This window comes from Poecilia latipinna, unplaced genomic scaffold, assembly GCF_001443285.1.
Source record: "Poecilia latipinna isolate Pla-1442-1.1 unplaced genomic scaffold, P_latipinna-1.0 Scaffold1465, whole genome shotgun sequence".
NCBI classification, from domain to species: domain Eukaryota; kingdom Metazoa; phylum Chordata; class Actinopteri; order Cyprinodontiformes; family Poeciliidae; genus Poecilia; species Poecilia latipinna.
The window spans coordinates 261594-276626 of record NW_015114081.1 but is presented as its reverse complement, the minus strand read 5'-3'; the positions used below and the strand labels follow the sequence as shown (position 1 = coordinate 276626).

Genomic DNA, 15033 nt, shown 5'->3' with positions numbered 1-15033 from the left:
TACAGCCTGGAGGCCAACAGATGTAAGCCGACACCATCTCAGGAAAGATTACCCGGGGTAATTTATTAGATTTCATGGACCTCGATCTGGGAATGCTATAAACTTTGTTCAACTCTTTTCATACATGCCCAAATACTCTCCAAGGTCACATTCACTGCTTACAAACGGAGATAATTGTTGTCGAAGTATTTGGATTTCTGTTCTTGCCATTCCATTTGCGGAACATTTTGGCCATCAGTCAAAGTTCAGATGAGCTGGTGCCTGTTTGCTTCAAAGTTATTCAGCCACGGAGGATTAAGGGATCTGAGGAAAGGCGTAAAAGCTGGGTTGTGACTAAAGTAGGTGCACAGTACCCCTGTGTACATGTACCCTGATGTGTATGTGTGCGCCAGATAGTGTCTGTGTGCGAGAAGTCAAGCAGAACCTTGCAGAGACTCTGAATATAAATGAGAAGGCTTGGTCCCAAATAAAGCAAATGTTCCTGCTGCAGCTCAAGACACCAAACAAACAGATGCACACATGTTTGTGCGAGCACACACACTCACAGACATATGCGCACAGACTTCCTGAGCATGGGAGAGAGTCCAAACAGAACTTTAAATTGACTTTTGTCACTGGTGGCCACGATGCCACCACTGTTTTCACTTGGCAGCATTAATGCATGACTTTGCGCAGCTTCCATGTGGAAACACCATTGCTCAAATGCAGCCCTGAAGAAACATGGTGCCAAAGCCAACTAATGGACTATTGCTTTTATTTTAGTCAGGCTGGGTGGATTTGTGAGGAAAGAAATCTGGAAAAATATATAATAAAGGACATTGTGTGAGCAAAAAAGAAGTGTAACCACAAAAGATAAGGATGTAAGATTGATTTATGTTACTATGAAATCCAAAACAGATTTCTTGAGCTGAGAGGAATGTATCACTAAAACCATTTTTTTTTTTTTTTTTTTGGACCAGAAGTGGGTCTGTGATAAAAGCAAGCTGCTGAAAACAGATGATCTTGGATCTTCGATACACTCAAGAAGAGATAAGGATTTTGTATTTCAAAAAAGAAAACACACTCCATCAATATCAGACACATAAAAGACATAAAACATTTTGCTGCACATCCTGAAGGAACTAAACGTCCATGAAAAGCTCTTGGAAGGCTGACCTTTCACCTCTAGAAAACGCACTTAAACCGACCGCCCAAATATCTAAAGGTGTTAACTCCCTCTAATGTTTTTAACACTTTCCTCTAAATCATCTTGGCCTGCAGTCAAATCCCTGTTTGAAAAATAACAAAGGAGCCATTTTTACAAGCTATTTTAATCTGCCCTGCTTCGTTCAGACTCTGTTTTTATTTACCTTCAAGAGGTAGAAACTAATGACTGAGATAAAACTGTAAAATAACTTTTTGCCATGCTTACGCCCTTCTTTTGAATTTAAATAGGGTTATTGTTGATGTTATGAAATAGATCTTTACAAAAGGGAGGTAAACAAGTAGAGTAGATGCATAGAAAAAAATCAAAATCAGTGCTTGGATGTACCATCATCACTTTTTTCAGGTGAACAGAAATAAAATTAAGGTAATTCTTTTTGGACCCAAAGAGGAATGATTAAGAGTCAGCACACAGATTATTGCATTGCCATCCAAGGTCATCTGTTTTCAGGAGCTTAGAGAATCATGTTAAGTTTATGGGCTTTATTATGACTTGGCCAAAAATGACAAGACAATGCTGTAGTTCAGCTGTAGATGAAGTTATTGTGCTCACCTTGAGGTGAAAAAAGTCGAGAAGCTGTCCAACATATTTACATTGAACATTCAGCAATACCTCCATCACTACTATCTGGATCTATTGGTGGACTTAGGCCTTAACCTTCAACAACAAAGACAAGTACAAAGTTGGCCTTCGATTGTCTGAAAACATTTTTTAGGTAGGATTGAAGGACTAATGTCCCAGCAAGCTCTTGAGAAACTCATCCATGCACTTTGTTTTTAGCCAAACTGCATTAGTGCAACATTTTTTTCCACAGGTCTGCTTAAAAAGTGAATCAGACAAGTGCAGTTGATCCAGAACATAGTTGCTCATGTTCACACTAAGACCAGGAAGATAGAGTACATCATCTCAGATCCAAAGTCCTCACACCGTCTCCCTATAGCTCAGGGAATAGACTTTGAAATACTTTTGTCAGGTTATAAATAACTGAATGTTTGAATTAAAGATCTGTTGCTGTTCTATCAACTTCTCAGACATTTTGGTCTTTGTTTCAAGTCTGCTCTGCATCCCCAGAACCATTACGTTTTTATGCTCCACTGATCTGGTGCAAACTTCCAGAAAACTGCAAAACTGCTGAAACGCTTATTTCCTTTCTATTATGGGTCCTCAAATCCAGGTTTTTTCCTGCAACTTTTAGATGTGTCCCATGTCCAACACACTTGAATCAAATGACTGTGATAGGTACTTTTTCTCGAACCTATATAAAAAGACCACAGACAACGTATATGAATTTTATAGACAAAGCTTTTGCAAAAGGAAAACTCTCCATCAGCCGTTCACAGAAAGTTCTGAATCCTTCCACACGAGCTCCTTCTTTTATTGTCAAAAGAAACACAGTCACAGGGGGCAGTCAGGAAAACAACAGAGGTCGTAAAACATTTAACCTAAACAAACCAGCAACTCAGTTCCAGGTGTGATATCTGATCTACGGTCTGAGCCCAGTTCAACTCTAGGTCAAACTAACACAGGAAGAATTTAAAATCTGGGAAACACAGAGTTAACTGTCTCACATAAAGATAAACAGACAGTCGTAACCTCCAGGTCAGTTTATACACACATAAGGAAGAGAACACTTTAAACTAAAAATCACAATAATACTGATTAACATTAGACTGAATATGAACTAAAGTAATAACAAAATGATAATACCAAAAAATATCTAACAGACTGAATTTCCTCAGTATCCAATCAAGTTCTCCAGAGTCCTGCTAATGACCCCATTATTTTATTTAGGTGTTGAAGCAGAGACAGATCTAAAAGATTAATAACACCGGCCCTCGAGGCATGGATTTGAAGACCTCTGCTTCAAACTAATTTGTTCAGAATTGCCTTTGATTAATAATAACTGGAAAATGGATTAATTCTAGTCTGGAGAACAATCTTGCTATTAACTCTTGATTTTTCCACTGAAATGTAATGCTTTTTTTGTCTGTTTATTGTGTCATGTTCTTTATTAGGTAAAACACTTTGAACTGTGTTGTTCCTAAGATGTGCTATGCAAATGAACGTGACTTAAAATATATCGCTTTAAATTATAGCTGGAATGGTGTAGCTGATGCCTATTTAGTGCAGCTTGTACAGGTGTGGACAGGTTAAGAAAAAAACAGTGGAGTTGTAGTCCCCTTACTGTGTACCTGTGCTCCAGAGCAATCTGCTAAACATAGTTTGAGGCAGTCAGTTTTCTGAGGATTGCTGGGGCATTCACTTTTTTATTCACAAATTTTGTTGAATAAAGTGCTGAAAACATAAAATGATCCCAGCAGTCCTGCCTACTTTGATTACAGTGGGTTCTAAAATGTTTTATTTGCCTACTTGGGAGAGTCTATTACTGTACATCCAGGACCTTCTTAATGTAGAATGCTGGAGCAAATGTGTTGTAGTCACTCGAGCCAGACGGGGGAAGTTACTTGAATGAGAAAAGAAGTCTTTCACAGCAGTCGATCCTTCTAATCCAGGTTGACCTTTAAGAGGCCTTGAAGAAAAGTCGAGCCATCTGTGGCACTCAAGAGCCCACGGCTGGCATTATCTGATCCTGAAGCTTCGCTTTGATTCAGCTGGAAAAAAAAAAAACGTGGGCAATACGATGATGTCAGACTGAAAAAGGTTTGTTGACAATATACTAAAGTAGAGACAGCATGCAATGCAATTCAGTTTTTCTCCTTTAGCATTATGAAATAGCTTTATGCGATATTAATTAAAATGATACTGGTTTTTATAATTGTCCTGGTAAAATTTAGAATTAGTTATTTATGTTGCCATGAGGGATTTTGAGTTCACTTAGTCATTTTTGTTGTGAGTTTGCTTATCAAATGCTTTTTAGCATTTCCATGAATTCTTGTTTTGCATTGCAGGTTGCTTTAGTGCATGTTTTATTAGTCACTGTTTCACTTATCCATGTGTTCGCTTTTGCATTAATTGAAAACCATTTCTCAGCCGAGATCTTTTTTTTTTCTCTCAACCTCCCTGTTTTTCCTACAGCCAGTTAATCAGACTCACGATTTACATCCAGTAATGATCCTTACCAGGATTTAGCAAGGAGCTAAATCCTTCCCATCCAGCAACTGTTTTACTCCTAAGGTTTTATGCATTGTTTCCAGTTTTTATGCACAACCTTTTTTTTTTTTTTTGCTTTTTCTGTTTTGACTCTGAAATTCATTAGATTCACCTTCATAATGATCTGCTTGCCTCTGGCCAGCATGTGGGAGCCACAACACAGAACCTTTTTTATTTCACAAAACAGTTTCAGAAAAAGTACACATCAAGTCTGAAAAATGGCAACAATTAATTCGTGATATTAAACAAAAATAAAAAATTTTAATGCGGCAAAGAAACTCATTTTACTGCCAGGAAAATTCACCCAATGAATCAAGAAATTATTTAGTTATTTGTGGAGCTTCAATTGTACATCTATGATGTATATACTGTACACTTCAACTCATCATATATTTAGAGGGTTATGACAGCCTCCTGTAGTCATAAACTCAATTCATAACAAGGTGTTAATCCCAAAAATTATTAATAATTTGGGTTTCAAACCACAAAAGGGAAAATAAATTCCTCCCAGCAAACCGTTTGAATGACATTTCCTGAATAGAGCTACTGCAACACATCAGCCCCATTCAATCAGATGTTCAATTATAAAATAAACTACAATATATGTTTAATTTAATTACACAAACTTACCTTGTAGTTGACAAAATGCACATGAAGAGAAAAAGAAAAGCAAATTCATATAAATCTTTTCCTATTTTACAAGTTTAGTACATTTGATTTAAACTGGGCATTCGAGTGAAACTGGAGAGAGAAGAGGATGCATGTGCACATGTGTCTGTGTGTGCAGATGGAGAAATGAAAGCAGGCTAACCTTCTGGGATGCAATATGAAAAAGTAGAAGAGGAGTGCCAATCTGAACTATGGGGGAAAAGAATCAAATGCTGAAAGTTTTTCAAGAAGTTTACAAGTTCTGAAAGTAGCTCCTGAACTCTGCTTTTGTTCCAGCTGCCACTTTTTCATTTCCTTCCGAGCCACTTCCTGTCATGATGTGTGGTTGAGAGCGGTGAGAGAGACGCCGGGAATCCCAGGTAGTCATGATGAAATATAATTTAATGAAAAAACCAGGAGGAACAACAGAAAATCTCTGGCAGCACAGGAACAGACACAGACGTGAGACACGACGACGATCCGACAAAGAACACTGACAACAGGTGGGACTAAATACACTGGGAGGGTAATCACAGGAACGACACACAGCTGGGATCAATCAAGACAGACTCAGGGGAAAACAGGACTAGACAGACAGAAACTACACAGATCCTAACACTTCCTCACTTTGGCTTTGAGAACGCTCTCATCTGCCTTGCTACATTCATCTCTCACTCTATCGCTTTCACTGCTTACCTCTGGGGTTGATCTGTTGAGGAAAGCCAGAGAAGGTCTGCAGTTGTTTTGCTCTCTGACTTGTGAAATGAATCAGTGTTTTTGGTATTTAAACTAAAGTGATGCAATTGCACAAAGCAGGAAAACTTTCCAGGTCAAACGGGGCGTAGGGTGTTTGAGGGTAATAAAAGAGGACCAGTAACTGGAAGATTGGCAATTGTACCGCCAGATCCCGGGAAATCTAAGAAAAGTAATGAGTGCTGAGGGGTCTGTTGGAATTTTAGAGTACACTCTTCTTATGTGGAAAAGCCTTTAAAAGTCCCCCATATTTTACACGTGTGTTTGCAGGATATTCATTCTCATGGATTCATTAAATTTTTGGTCAATAATATCTGACAGTCCTGATATGCTAAATGTAAGACGGGTGCAAAAGCCTCGGCAAGACCCATATAAACGAAAAAAAAGTTTTACAATCAAACAGACAAACTTTGGATACATGAGTTTTAAAAAAAAGTCCACATAAGTTTAAAGAAGCTGAATAAAAAGCAGAGTGATTGGAAGAGACACGCTGGCGCCATTAGCCAGAGGCACACAGTGTGTCTGCATTTTAATATGTGCTGCTGTGATTTTAGCCCTCTTCTCTGATTTTCAAAAAAAGAAAAAAAAAGTGTCAAGCATTTCCATTTCATACTTATCAGTCGCCTGATCTTTGTGATTGTGACACGTGATACTTTTGTCTGTATTATAATTCTATTAGGTCTTTTGTATATCCCATGTAAGACTTCTGGTACAAAGAGAACATGCAGAGGTTCACATCGATTTCTTGTTCTTGTTAACCATAATGTCCCCCAAAATTACTGCCTCCCCTCATAAAGAGTTGCAAAAGGACTTCAAATGAAACTCCTCTTTCTTTGCAGAAGCATGTCTGACACTGAGACATTTGCTGCAGTTCGCTAACAGTTGCAATTTTATTTTATTTTTTTCATACCCACTCTATTAGCAAAATAAACTGTTACTGCTCAGTTGTTTTCACCACTTTTAATTCTTGCTATATTGATATGAGCAAGTTGGGATAAAAATACTCTTCAAATTACATCCTGACCTACGAAGGTCAATGCACATCTACCTTTGTTAGTTGGCATGTTTTCTTGTCTGTGGTAATCTAAAGAACACAAATACTTGTATTTTTTAAATATTTATTTGTTTGTTTCAATGGGACATTTATTTATTTATTTATTTGACAGAGTTCTTATCAAAAAATACAATATAGACAAACATTGTTTGTTTGTATATTTGATTTTGAATGAAAAAGCTGAAAATAACTCAACTTGATGACAGTTTTCGGTAAGTAAAACCAGAAATGAGACTTAATGTCTCATTAATTAATAGAGTATTTTTTTGGAGACTGATTTTTATGTTGCTGGTCATGGATATCTAAATGTTTCACATATGTTTAAGACACAATTTTAGGGGTGTATAGTGAGCTTGCAAGAAGATATTCTTTCAAACGTGGCTTCTGAAAAAATATTTCTTCCCTTTCTGCCTACATGTGTAGGCAGATACTCAAAACACAGAGCTATTTCAAGCTGAGAGAAAAGTGCGGTGCTCGGTTTCCTTTGATAACAACACCACTTGGTATAATCAGCAGATAACTGCTCCAAGTTATTTTTTCATCTCACTGAAGTTTCTTTTTAAAAATTCCCTTTAATTCCTTGCCTTTGTTTATTTGTCTCATTCTATGCATCTCTCTTATTCTGAGCTAGCATTCTGCTCCCTTTTCTTCTAAGCAGCAAAAGAAAAAAAAAAAAGGAACATGAAAATGTAAGCTTGTGCAGGTTTGGTTATGAATCGCTGCACACTTTGGTTTGAATGCAAGTGGAAAATACAAAAACACAAGACAAGTTTATAAAGCTACTTTTTGAGGTAAAGAATTAATGACCACAAAAGCACTCACCTGTGACGAGAATGAATGCAGACTGAAACACAGTTGATGAACACCAGACGTCCACTCAGAGGACGTCTAGTGGACGTCTAGAGGATGTCCACTAGATTTTCTATTAGATTTTCCTCTAATGCTGAGGCATTAGAGGAAAATCTGTTAACATCCTGTAGAGATAAACACAAAGAAGAGAAGACGGTGGAAGGAAACTCCAACAATATGTCCCAATCATAAAATACAACACTTCTTTTTTTTATTACCAAAATTTACAGTCATGCTTAGCAGTCGTGGTAAATGATGCAGGTTATTGTTTGTGCATTTATTGTTTATAAATCTGTACGGCACTCTGAGCTACTTTTACTATGAAGGGTTCTCTACAAATAAACATTGATTAATTGATTGAATTAGTAGCAGATCTCTTTCCATGAATAAGAATTTAAAAAAAAATAAACAATGTGTTGGATAGGAGCACTAGGAGCTGCTGTAAATGGGTTAGTTATAACACCAATATCAGTCAGTCAATCAATCAAGTTTATCTGAATAGCACATTTCAACAACAAGGCAGTTCAAAGTGCTTTGCATCATAAAAACACAAAAACATAAAAGACAAGCAGCAGTAATGGTGCTGGTAAAAAAAAAAAATACTGATGGAAATATAACCTTGAAGGAATTAGGTTATATTTCCTTATTCCTTAATGCGGTTTAGTTGAATAAAGATCATGTCGTATTTGTGTGCGTTCCTTTTCTCTGCACCATGTTTACCATTTTCTTTGTGATGGGAAGACGTTGTAATGAGCAAAAGTGCTCCCTCTTTACTACAAATGACTGTGAGATGAGGGGTTATGCATATGCAACACTTTAATTTTCACCTTCTCTGGAGGCCATTCACTGCACCTGCAAAGATCTTTTTTTTTTCCTTTTTCTTTCTTTACTTATGCTTTTTTTCCATCAACGCTCTCCTCCCCCTGGAGTATTTAAGGGGTAGATTAAAAAAAAAAAAAAAAAAAAAAAGATGATGCACTGTTCCTTCAAACTGTGAAGAGAATCTGCCTGTGAGATGCGGATATTTCAACCTACAGGAGATCTTTTTGGGCAGCAACGGGCAGAGGGAGTTTAAATCAGATGCCATGCAGGACACGGCTGCGTGGCTCCAACTGGGAGCCAGGTTTATGTGAAGTAGCAGAAAATTAAATGAGTGATGAAAGTCATAATGACACTATTTTCTTTTACTGCTGCTGATCTGTCGCCTCTGCTCTTTTTACCACTGTGACACCCCTGAGAGCATGTAATTGCAAGTGAGGGAGTAAAGGGGGGGTGCAGATTACTCATGATGCGGGGGCCTAAATTTGTTTACGCAATCATGTTACTAGGAATTTGGCTTCCTCTTGAGACAGGCAAGTTCAAATAACGGTAAAGGCATCTTTTGAGGTTACAGTAAACATTTTGGTTAAGGTTAAAGTTGGGAATGGGCATGTGCGTTCCATAAAACGAACCCACTGTAAGTCATTGCGATGTCCTCTGAAGACATGGAAATACAGCGGTGTGTGCGCTAGCATGTGCATGTGTGGAGGCGGGAGAGAGAGACAGAAAGAGTGAAAGTCGTATAACTTGATGATAGCGCACCGCTGAGTCCAGCTCACTGGGTGTGAAATGATGATGATGATGAAGAGCAGATGTGATGTGGGTATACAAAGGAAGTGTGCACACACATCCTCTCAAATCCGTAGCAGCGATAGTAAAGTGAATGTGAGAGCCCCGGAGCGTTCTGACTTGTTAGGGTCCAGATGTCTGGTTGGCTCTGAGTTGTTGGCAGGCAGACACAGCAGGAAAGGACAGACAGAAACACACACACACTCCTTTGTTATTCTATCTCTGTGAGGACAATCACTGAAAGGCTACCACTAAAAATAATACACACTCTAACCTGGTTGCCTTTTCAATGCCTGCACCATTAAACTCCTCCTAATGTGCTAACTTTTTACGTATAGTTTCGACTGCAAGGTCATTGGAAAACACAGATTTCGAGGACCATAAAGACTGTGTTTATGTTCTATCTTTCAATACAAAAAAAAACCCACAGCTATATACATAGCTGCTGTACCTTCTCCACCCCATTGCCAATAGTTTCCTCCTCAGCAACAAGACCTGCGTGATGTTCACAGTTTGATCCAGCCCGGCATTGATTCTGTGAAAGCAGTGGCCACTGAAGTCCCAACGGTCACTGCATGACAGATCAGTAGCTTAAAGCCCAGTCACAACCAAACGAGCCAAAATTCAGAACCAGTTTGCAAAAAAGAACATCTGCCAACATGTTAGCATATTGTTTTCTGGGTAATTTGCATACAATAAGTAACTTGTAATAATAAGAGCTTCATTATCAACACTTGTGCTTATAGTGTAGGTCAGATGTTTACAGGCATTTGAACTTTGGTTGGTACCGTGAGATCCTTGAATGTCAAGTTTAGCCCATGATGTCAGATGTATGATATCAAAGCTGCACTAAACCTAATTGTTTTACTTAGACAAAAAGTAACAAGTTCACTTCAGATGAAAAGGAGATTTGTAAATGAATGGAATACATAAACGTAAGTTGTCATCAACAAACCAAATTAATTAAGTGAGCTGAATATAAATAAGTCCCCAATATCAACTAGAGAACAAATATTGTTTTTAGAGTGCAGTTGTTTATTTTAGTTGAAGAATTTGGAGGTACTCCTTCCTTAACAACATCTCACCCAGTTCTACAGTATCATTCACAGCAAATTAGCCGATAAGCATGACACCACAAACTCGCATGGTTATTATTGGCAGTCTTGGGCTAAAATCAAAAGTTAAAAGTTGTAGCTCATATTATTCAAGGATCTTCAAAGAGTTGCTGTAGATGTGCTGCCCAGTGTGCTAATGGCAGAGCAACAACTTACTGTTACGGGAAATCTGTTTTTCTGCCATCACCAGTGTCTATGCTAGTTAGTCTGAGCATTCACAAGAGCCATCAGGAAGAAGCTGTAGTGTAGAGTGCAAGGGCGAGGGTGTGAACAGCACGTACACAAATGTGATTGACAGCACTTACATTGTCCTCCAAAAATACACCACTGACCAAGCCGTGTATTTTAACAGATGGGAAAATACATCTGGTGTTTTTCCACTTGGGAAAAATACCATCTGACCTTAGAGAGAAGGCAGAGGAGCTCAATTTTTTTCACATATACTGCCATTGCATGGCAACAGCTTTAACAATATGTGGAAAAACATGTTTATTATAAAAGTTACATACCGCAGTTTAAAATAAACTCGACCATATCTGATAAAAAGAGTGACAAAGTATTTTTTCAGACCTCGTCGATGGCGAAAAATGTCTGTTTCTCATGTTTCTTCTGAACTCAGAATAGAACATTAAATCAAATATTAGTGTATATGCATATATTTCTACCTGTGTGGACTGGAATTATCCACACCACATTCAAACAAATTAACTTATTCTTAATTTTGAAAAATATGTAAAATTGTAAGTTGTACAGTCTATCAAAAACAAAGTTTCTATATTGTTAAAAACAAAAAAAGGAATGTCTTTTCATTGCCTTGATGACTGCAGTTCAACCTCATACTACAGTATATTTCATCTCTGATTTACAGTTGAAGGAAACAGCTGCTCAGATTTTTAATGAGTGATGGAAATAGATGAAAGTTTTGTGAAATCATTTCTCAGTGTATTAATCCAGGGTGAAAGCTCAGTTGGTGTCTCTCACTGTCTTGCAACAACTTTGCATGATGACGCAGTTTGTGCCCATGTTTATGGCATTTGACAAAGGAACACTGATTGGCTCAATGGGAACACTGTAATTAAAAGGTCAGAATTTTAAATTCTGACTTGCATTAACAGCTACGCCATGGGCTCGGTGTTGATGAAAATTGGAGAGAAGATGCTTTTTGTTGCTAATTGGCCCAAGGGGTGCCAGCTCTTTCGCAGACAATGACATAAGGAGCTGTTTCAAATGGCAGCGTGAGTGTATCTGACGCCGCACGCACATGTGCTCAATGCACACGTCGGTGCTCTTACAAGAGCTCATGGGGTCAGAGCTGATGTGGTTGATTATATTGATTAATTACAAAATGCATAATTATTCTATTTATTTGTTAAGGCTGGAGTCATTATGCAGAGCTGCAATTTGTAAAACAAGAGTGCTTGTCATTTATACCAAACAAATTGAAGATGCAAAGAACAAAAATGATTTGCAAAACCTAATTTTTGCACAAAGGAATCACATGTTCACACAAAAGTCCAATAGAAGATACATTAGCCCCATCAACGTAAAACACCTCTATAGACAGACATCTCTTATAAAAAGCCAGGAGTGTTTTTGCTGATCAAAAGCAGCCACTCTTTACTGCCTCAATACTGTCGGGTAGAATGTATTGCTTCCCAGCCCCTGTCAAGATTTATGCTGCAAAATTACTTCACACAGCCCACTGTCACAAATCACCCTACACCTTTTACTACCTACTTTTATATAAAATTATTTTTACTACCTACTTAAATAAAATTAGCAAGAGTGAATTGTATGAATTCCATTGTCTGAGCTATCACGTTTGAGACTATTTGTAGTACTCAATTGAATTGAAGAAACAGATCTTTAAACAGACAGTGATCAGTTTATTAAACAAGTGAACAAAAGGTCTTAAAACTTTCTTTTTATAATCAGCAGGTTGGAACGGACCCATTTCTTTTACCACAACATGCTTAAATTGATTCTGTATTTTATTTTATCTTCAGAATCTGGAAAGCCCTTGTGCATTAATGGGTTGCATGCCCAGAAGCCATGAGCTGCAGAGGGTATTGTTTTTTATTTTCTCTTAGCATGGTCTGCTCTTAATTGTGTCTTGATGGAGATTATATGTTTTATTCATTTATTTTTGCTTTGTTTGTTTGTTTACGGCCAGTGCCATGTTTCATTCAATAAGCAAAACTTCCCCAATTGTCATTGCAGGATCACGGTGCCTACATCCAAAGGTCGTAGGACAAGAGACTCCCTGGTCTGGCCTCCAGGCCATAACCTAACCTTGACAAACAACCATGAACACACACACACTCTCTCATGCCTAAGAGCAATTTAGAGTAATCAGTTCACCTGTCATATTTTTGGACTGTGGGAGAAAGCCAGAGAACCCACCCAAGCACAGGCTGTACATGCAAACTCCATGCAGAAAGAACCCAGGCCAATATTCAAACCCAGCAGCTTTTTTCTGTCAGGTCCACAGTGCCAGTAACTAAACCACCATGCAGCCCACTGTCATAATCATGAAGAGAAAAAGTAAAAAAAAATATTCTTTGCCATAGCTATAAATAATTTTTCCCCCTTTTATCAATTCATATTTGTGTTTTCTGCTTTGCTTCACAAGCAGTGTGTGTATGTGTGTGTGGGTGAGAGTTCACCTACTCTGACCTGTCTATCAGTGCCTGCAGTAAACAGCTGGGTTTGTGTACTGTCCAAGCTCATGGTGGAGAGCTCTGCATTGTCATGGCAACGGCTGAACTGTTAGACTTTTTGGCCTGTGCCAGCCTGCCAGCAGATCACAGAGGAGACAGAGTCACAGCTGACTACCTGCAAAGAGCGGCTTGGCATCAAACATCAAGAGTTTTATCTCATTCATGTAAGATTAAAGACCTTACTAGTGCTAATTATACTAACAAATCCTGCTGCTGAAGGGAAATGAAAACTAGAACAAAAATCACATTTACAGTTGAAACCAGATATTTATGTTACAGGTCCCGAGTGACAGGATTGCTATAACAATGATGACCACAATCTGAAGGATAATAAAACAGAAGTCAGCAATGACGACCGAAGCGCTGCCGTTAGCATCCAGATTGCGTTTTTTTTTGTTTTTTTTTATGTGTTTACAAACAACCTTTTTTCAGTGTACAGTATTAATGTTTTGCATTATAGTTGTTTCACAAACTTGGTGTACTATTCTCACAAGTATATAAGTTCGCACATTACCCTTTTCACACTTCCATCCTTCACTTAGATGAAGACAACCATGGTATGTGTATCTTACAAAACAAATACAGAATTTAACTTAACATTGTTTCAACTTTAACCTCAATTCTTACACTTTATGAACAAAGAATAGTTTATCTTCTTTTAACTGTGGCTGGACTCACTTTACTCTCATGCTCTGAGCTACTTTGAGTCAACAAGTAACTTAAACTGAATATTATTCAAACAAAAGCAAAATAAAACTCCTAAAACCCGGAGTTGGTAAGATATCACGGCCTTCTAATCACCTTCCCTCGCGGGACTTTCCCAGCGCGGGCTAGCATACTGCCAACTTTACCCTCATGGGATAAAACTGGCAACTACTGGCAAAACAGTGCACAGAAACCGCAACACAGTGCTATATACTGGTCAACTAAGAGGTAAACATCTTACAGAGTAGTTTTGGTGTGTTTTCACCGTGTACTGACCTGAAAGATAATAAAATATAAGTCAGCAAAACTTTTATATAAATTGTTCATTTTTGTTTAAAAATAGAATAAATTATGCATGAAAATATTTCAAAATTATAAAACAACCAAAATAATGTGGTGGCAATATGGTGCACCATATTTACATACACTGAATAAAAATATATTTTTCTCACTGTCTGAAGTTAAATCTGACTAAACTTTTCTTGTTTCAGCTTAGTTAGAATTACTCAAATGATTTCTACATCTAAATGCCAGAAAGCTTTAGTTTGACCAATGTCATGATGTCTAAAACACAGTTATCCCAAATAAATGTATGTAAACTTCTGAATTTGAGGAAGCTTAAAAAATGAAACAAAAAAATTGTTGTCACTAAGTTGCTTGGCATTTAGCAAATAGAATAGAAAAGTTTGGTCTGATTTAACTTCAGACAATATATTGTTCCTCTTACACATGTGTGCTTTAAAACAGACATTCTGATGATTCTGTGTCATCAGCACTTCCAAATATAAACAGGAAGCGCTGTACATTATTAATGAAGGACTGGGTAAACAAATGTAAAAACAGTGAGTGTTGCGTTGCATGTTATTTGATCTTGGATGCTGGAAATACAGAAATAGAAAAGTCAGAAAAATTGTAAGTGGGATTTGAAAAGATTGACGTTGATAACAAACCTCAATCTCACGATCCAATGTGTTTACTATTAAGTGTAATAAAAGTTGCTGTAACAAGCTATTTGCATTTTTGTTTGTTTTCAGGTATGAGTCCTAATCAGATCTCGTGCCATGATTGCATTGTATAAATAGTAATGTTTCATGGCAGTTGCACAAAAAATTCAAAGGAAAAATGCTTGATTTAATTGGTCCTAAAATAAATATTGATATCTAAATTGATTTAATTATTTTCTGTGGCTGACTGAAACATAAGAAAAATAACTATGGAGATGGAATACAATAAAACCTATTCTATATACAGTAGTATTTTCATGCC

The 15033-nt window shown here is 37.5% G+C and overlaps 2 long non-coding RNA genes across 2 annotated transcripts; both read right to left on the bottom strand.

The window, feature by feature from the left end:
- Positions 1 to 3532: 3532 nt before the first annotated feature.
- On the bottom strand, positions 3533 to 7625 carry LOC106962822 (uncharacterized). Its single transcript, XR_001428063.1, has 2 exons — positions 7593 to 7625; positions 3533 to 3816 (listed from the first exon to the last, which is right to left on the bottom strand). It is a non-coding gene; the product is annotated as an uncharacterized LOC106962822 (long non-coding RNA).
- Positions 7626 to 8577: 952 nt separating this feature from the next.
- Positions 8578 to 14073, bottom strand: LOC106962821 (uncharacterized). The gene is made up of 4 exons (XR_001428062.1): positions 14044 to 14073; positions 13013 to 13135; positions 9679 to 9798; positions 8578 to 9375 (listed from the first exon to the last, which is right to left on the bottom strand). It is a non-coding gene; the product is annotated as an uncharacterized LOC106962821 (long non-coding RNA).
- Positions 14074 to 15033: the final 960 nt, after the last annotated feature.